Genomic DNA, 6,233 nt, shown 5'->3' on the forward strand with positions numbered 1-6,233 from the left:
CCAATTCTTAGCACTGGAAACCAGCATGCCAGAGGCAACTGAAACTACCTGGGCCAAAGGGCCATCCTACTCTGTATCCAGCAGAATATTGACACTTTGGGGACAACCCTGACTGTATCACCTTTTTTGGTGAGTCAGCAAGTAGCACAAACCTGTAGCATCTTCACATACAGTGTTTTCCATATCCCAAAGACTTTGGATATGGATCTAAGGATCATGGACAGTGGGGTGTCCCTGAAGCGCAACATTTCTGAGGTGGTCTACAGTTAGTGCCCTCCACCACCCCAGCACTCTCCCACAGATACAAACATCTCCTACTCTGACACTGGCTCTGATAAGTGGGAACAATGACGATGATTGGAATCCCCTTCTTCCAGATATCTGAGGAGCTCAAGAGTCAGAATCCATACTCTGCTGCTTTATAAGATAGAATATGTTATATGGCTATATTGATTGAAGTGGGGATGGCCCACATAGGCTCATATAATTGAATGTTTGGTTCCCAATCGATAGATTATTTAGGACAGATTAGGAAGTGTGACCTTGTTGAAGGAAGTGTATCACTAAGATGGGCTTTGAGGTTTCAAAAGCCCAGTCTTCTCTCTCTCTCTCTCTCTCTCTCTCTCTCTCTCTCTCTCTCTCTCTCTCTCTCTCTTTCTCTCTTTCTCTCGTGTGTGTGTGCATGGTGCATGTGTGGTATTTCTGTACACGTGTGTAGGTATCCTTACCTTTATAGGTACATGTGAAGACAAGGATTAATATCAGGATGTTATCTCTAAGCACTTCCGCACCTTACTTGCTGAGATAAGGTTCCCAACTGAAGCTGGAGCTTGCTGTTTTACCTAAGCTAGGTAGCCAGTTAGAGCCCCTGGTCCACCTGTGACTACTCCTCACCACTGGGATCACAGATGCAGGTCACAATGTCTAGCTTTTCTATTGGTGTAGGGGATCTGAAGTTAGGTATTCATACCAGTACAGTGAGCATTTTACCCTAGCCATCCAGGTTTAGCTGCTTTTAATAAAGCTTTATGGATACTTAAACACATGACTTCGTATGATCACAGTGGGATTTTGGAGTTCAGACCTAGAGCCAGCTTTTAAGTCAAATGTGTTTAACCTTGAAGTTACAGGACTAGGGGAATGCTCAGTAGTAGAGAGCAACCTGTGAGTCATGACACCTTTGGGGTGGACCCTTTCATAGGGGTCACATCAGATATCCTGCATATAAGATATTTACCCTGGCCGGGTAGTGGTGGTGCATCCTTTAATCCCAGCACTTGGGAGGCAGAGGCAGGCAGATTTCTGAGTTCGATGCCAGCCTGGTCTACAGAGTGAGTTCCAGGACAGCCAGGGCTATACAGAGAAACCCTGTCTTGAAACCACCCCCCTCAAAAAGATATTTATACGGTTATGGGATATTCACCAGAGAAGACTGCTAAGGCATGGGTTTAATCCAATAGAAAATCTTTATTAGCTGGCCTGGGACTAGACTGCGTGTTCAGGATCCTAGTGTAGCACTGAGCCTCTCAGGGTGAGCTTTTAAGCACAAAAACCATGTCCTAGGTTGACATGCTTTAGGTTAACAAGAACCATTAGCCAGAAGCAGAACTACAGAAGCCAAAGAGCCAGGTTAATACACTTTGGGACTTTCCCAGAACTATGGACTTTGATGGATTAGACCATTGTTTTAGTTTTGACAGGTGGGGCTGTCTGTGAGCTGTTTTACAGCCTGAATGGTACTTCCACCATGAAGTCAGTTGTGCTAAGGTCTCAGAGCCTACTAAGGTCTGCAGCCATGTTACAACATTACTATTGATAACAGTAGCAAAATTACAAGTATGAAGTAGTAACGAAAATAATTTTATGGTTGGGGTCACAACAACATGAGCCACTGTGTTAAAGGGACTCAGCAATAGACACTTAGAGGCTTAGAGGGTTGGGGCAGGGTTTTCTAGGAGGTTGTATATGCTCTGTCTCAGCATCCGAATGTGGTACTTTTCTCCCATGTCTGGGATTCACAGGTCTAGGAGTCAAGGGATGGGAATGAGAATGGTGTCACTCATAAGCACTGTCAAGTGACTCACTAGCAAAATGTTTGCTTCCTGTTCTCATGACCTTATATTCTGCTGGCCTATGAGTTTTAGCTTCAGAGTAAAGCCAGAAAATAGAACAACATTCCATTGGGCCAGACACTAAGACTTTCCCCTTGGTCTAATTGAGTTCCTGATGCCTTTCGGTTGGCAGACTGTAAATAGAGTGTTAGCAGGGATGGTTGGCCAGACTATCAAAGGGAGACTAGGCTGTTTCTCTGTAACAGAGGTAAGAAAGAGTATGACTGGAGATGGAGAGATACTTTCAGGCATTCCTTGGTGATACCACATCCTATTATTAGGGTCAATGTGAAACTACAACAGCCCAATCCAGGCAGTGGTCCAGATTCTGCATGAATAAAGGTGTCGGTTGCCTACCAGGTAGAGAACCAAGACCTGTTTAGGTGTTTGCTAAAAGTAGAATGGATACAAAATGTGTTAGAATACAGGTATAAATATCAGATAAAGGCACATAACCAACTACAGAAAGCGTGGGTTTAATTGTCAGAGATGTTTTTGTACTGTTTTGTTAGGAACACATTGAAGAATATAATTACATACATATTTATTAAATATCTGTGCTTTGTTTCTCTTAGTTTTTATGATGTAATAGTACACTGAGACTATATCAATAGTTAAGTGTTGTAAATCTATACTATCATATTTAATTTAAGGTACACTAAAAAACTAAACATTCTTCAAAAGACTTTGCCATCTACTCTGGGATAAGAATGGTGTATTTTTCAGTTTTATGAGGGAGACTTCTATCATATTAGACAGAATTAGATCCTTGTTATTGTATTCATTTGAAAAATAAGCAAGATAAAAGGAGATGTGGTTGGTTCTCAAGTTAATAAGGGGTAGACTTTTGATGACTGATCTTTTTTTAACATGAATGAGTGTTTTTTCTATATGCATGCCTGTGCACACCATGCATGCAGTGCCCACAGATGCCAGAAGAGGGCATCTGATGCTCTGAAACTGCTGAAACTGTACTATTGTGAGCTGCCATGTGGTTGCTAGGAATTAAACCTGGGTGTTCTTGAAGAGCAGCCAGTGCTCTTAACTGCTGAGCCATCTTTCCAGCCCTTGGATGGTCTATCTTGATTATCAACTTGGTTGGATCTGGAGTCAGCTAAGAGAATGGTCTGTGGGGGTACTTCTAAGAACAACTAACTGAGAAGAGAAATCCCTCCCTCAAAGGGGGCAACACTTCCCAGAGGAAGCCAGATATAAGGTAGGCTGAAGGGAAACAGGGAGAGCAGGAATGGTGGGACAATCCACAGACCCAGAGAGGTTAAGTAAACAGGAGGGCTCTAGGAGAGATGCATGGATCTCCCTGGGAAGGGGAAATAGAAAAGGTTTTGTGAGCAGACTGGGAGAAGATGAGGATGGGGGGGGGGTCATATTGGGGGAAGGACAGCAGGAGAGAGTACAACTGGAATTGGGGAGGTAATGTGGAAACCCAGTCAAATTTAAACAATATTTATCCACAAATCCAGCCCTACAGAAGGTAATATAATGAAAGCTTCAACCAAAGGAAGAAAACTATACCCAGGAACACACAAGAAATAATTAATCTCATACCAGCAAAACCAAAGGAGGGGAAGTGTGTGTGTGTGTGTGTGTGTGTGTGTGTGTGTGTGTCATACACACACACACACCACCGCCACTACCACCACAACAACAAGAATTAGCAATCATTCGTTATTGATATCTCTCATTATCAATGGACTCGTTGCCTAATAAAAAGACACAAGCTAACAGAATAGATGCAAAAACATGATCCATCCTTCTGCTGCATGTAAGAAATATCTCAACATCAAATGTTATCTCAACATTACCTCAGAGAAAAGGTTGGGAAAAGATTTCCCAAGAAAATGGACCTAAGAAGCAAGCTGGTATAGCCATTCTGATATCTAACGAATTAATTATGAAGTAGAAACTTCCTGGAACCTCTAGGGATGACCCTAGTGAGGAATTCCCAGTAATAGAGGAGATGGAGCCTGAACAGGCATCTTCTGTAACCAGGCAAGGCCTCCAGTGGTGCAAATAGGACACTAACCCAACCACAAAACCTTCCACCTACATTCTATTCTGCCTGCATGATGTACTGGGGCAGTGGTGGCTAAGAGCTTATGGAAGTGGCAAGCCAATGGCTGGTCTAACTTGAGGCCCACACCAAGAGAGTAAGCCCATGACCTAAACCATCCAACATGGCCAGGAACCAGAGACTATATAGCCCAGAGACTTAAGATAGAACCGAATAGGACTAGCAAAAAAAAAAAAAAAAAAAAAAAAAAAAAAAAAAAAACAAACCATTGAAGTGATTCCTAAAGAGATTCTACTACACTTACAGATTTGTGCCCAGCCCAATCATCATTAGAGTCTTTCTTTAGCAGCTGTTGGGAGCAGATGCAGAGACCCACAGCTAAACATTGGGCAGAGCTCAAAGTACCCCAGAGAAAAAGGGAGGAAGGACTATGGGAGCCAGAGGGGGCCAAGTACACCAGAAAAACACAGCCCACCATATCAACTAAGCAGGGCTCTTGGGAGCTCATGGGGACTTAGGTGGCAATCATGGCGCTTCTGTGGGTCTGTGCTTGGTCCTTGCATATATTTGGTGGTTTAGCTTGGGATTTTCTGGGATTCCTAACAGTCAGAGTAAGAGTGTCTCTGACTCTTTTGCCTGCTTTTGGGGCCCTTTTCCTCCTACTAGGTTGTTTCATCCAGCCTTGATGTGAGGGTTTGTACCTAGTCTTATTGCATCTTTTTATGCTATATTTGGTTAATTTCCTTGGGAGGTCTTCTCTTTTCTAAAAGGAAATGGCAGTGGAGTAGATCTGGGAAGAGAGTCTGGGAGGAGTGGAGGCAGGGGAGGCTACTGTATGTTGAGATGTATTGTGTGAAAGAAGAATGAATGAATAAACAAACAAACAAACAAACAAAAATGTGTGACTCTTTTAGGATAACAGTATGGGCCTGATATTCAGATTCTTGATTATTTTCACAAACAATTAAATAAAATTATCCTAAGATAGCCTTCTCATTTGGAGGCTCTTCTGAGGGATGTTCTCATGATTTAAGAAACTTTTGCATTAGTCTCTTATCCTTACATACATTGTTGTGGGGGTGTTCTCCAGAGAAGACTAAGACATGGGTTTAAGCCAACAGACGGTCTTTATTAGCCATTCTGCAACTACACTGGGTGTATGAAACCCAGTGTAGACCTGAGCTTTTAATCACAAAAACCATGTCCTGGGTTGACATAATTCAGTTAACAAGAACAGTTAACCAGAAGCAGAACTACAGAAGCCAAAAAGCAAGGTTAGCACATTTAGAGACTTTCCCATAACCATGGACTTTGATGGATTAGGTCTTTGTTTTCATCTTGACAGGTGGTGCTGTTTACGTGCTGAGTTTTACACCTGGATGTTACTTCCATCATGGAGTCAGTTGTGCTACTAAGGTCTGGGCTCTGATTCAGCATGTCTATACATCTCATTCTCTAAAACCACTTTTAAGCCACCAAGAATTTTTTGTGATTTTTTCCCACCCATGTCCAAACTCTAAGTGTCACTCACTTCAAACCCCCGGTGTGGCTTTTCATCAGCTAAACCGCATCTTTCTCCTGGTTCCCTCAAAGCCAGAAAATTCTCGTCTCTCGACTGTTCTGAACAGTAAATGACTCTCCTAATCCTTCCCTGACATCTCTGATTCTCCCTTGCCCCTTCAAACCTTTATGTGGTTTATAGACAAGAGCTCCATTAAAACTCAGGAAGCCACCCAAGCAGGACAATAGCCACCTCTGACTCAGCAACTGGGTCATGCTCCTCCCTCCCAAGGATCATGTCATAACAAGCTGAACTTACTTTATCATCTAGAGCATTAACCTGGACCAAGTATTTGTCTGCAGATATCTATACAGACTCTAAACGTGCCTTCTGTATCATTCAATCCCACGTGGAGGGCGGGGGAGGGGGGTAACCCCTAACTGCTAAGGACTCACCTATCACTAATAGCATCTTAATTTTTAATTATTGCAGGCCACCTCCCCTCCCCCATGGTGAGCAGCTGTTCTCCATTTCCAGAATCAGCAGGAATTTAATTCTGTCATCATTAACCTTAGAAATCCTAAGGTTG

Source organism: Arvicanthis niloticus, chromosome 18 (assembly GCF_011762505.2).
Source record: "Arvicanthis niloticus isolate mArvNil1 chromosome 18, mArvNil1.pat.X, whole genome shotgun sequence".
NCBI classification, from domain to species: Eukaryota; Metazoa; Chordata; class Mammalia; order Rodentia; family Muridae; genus Arvicanthis; species Arvicanthis niloticus.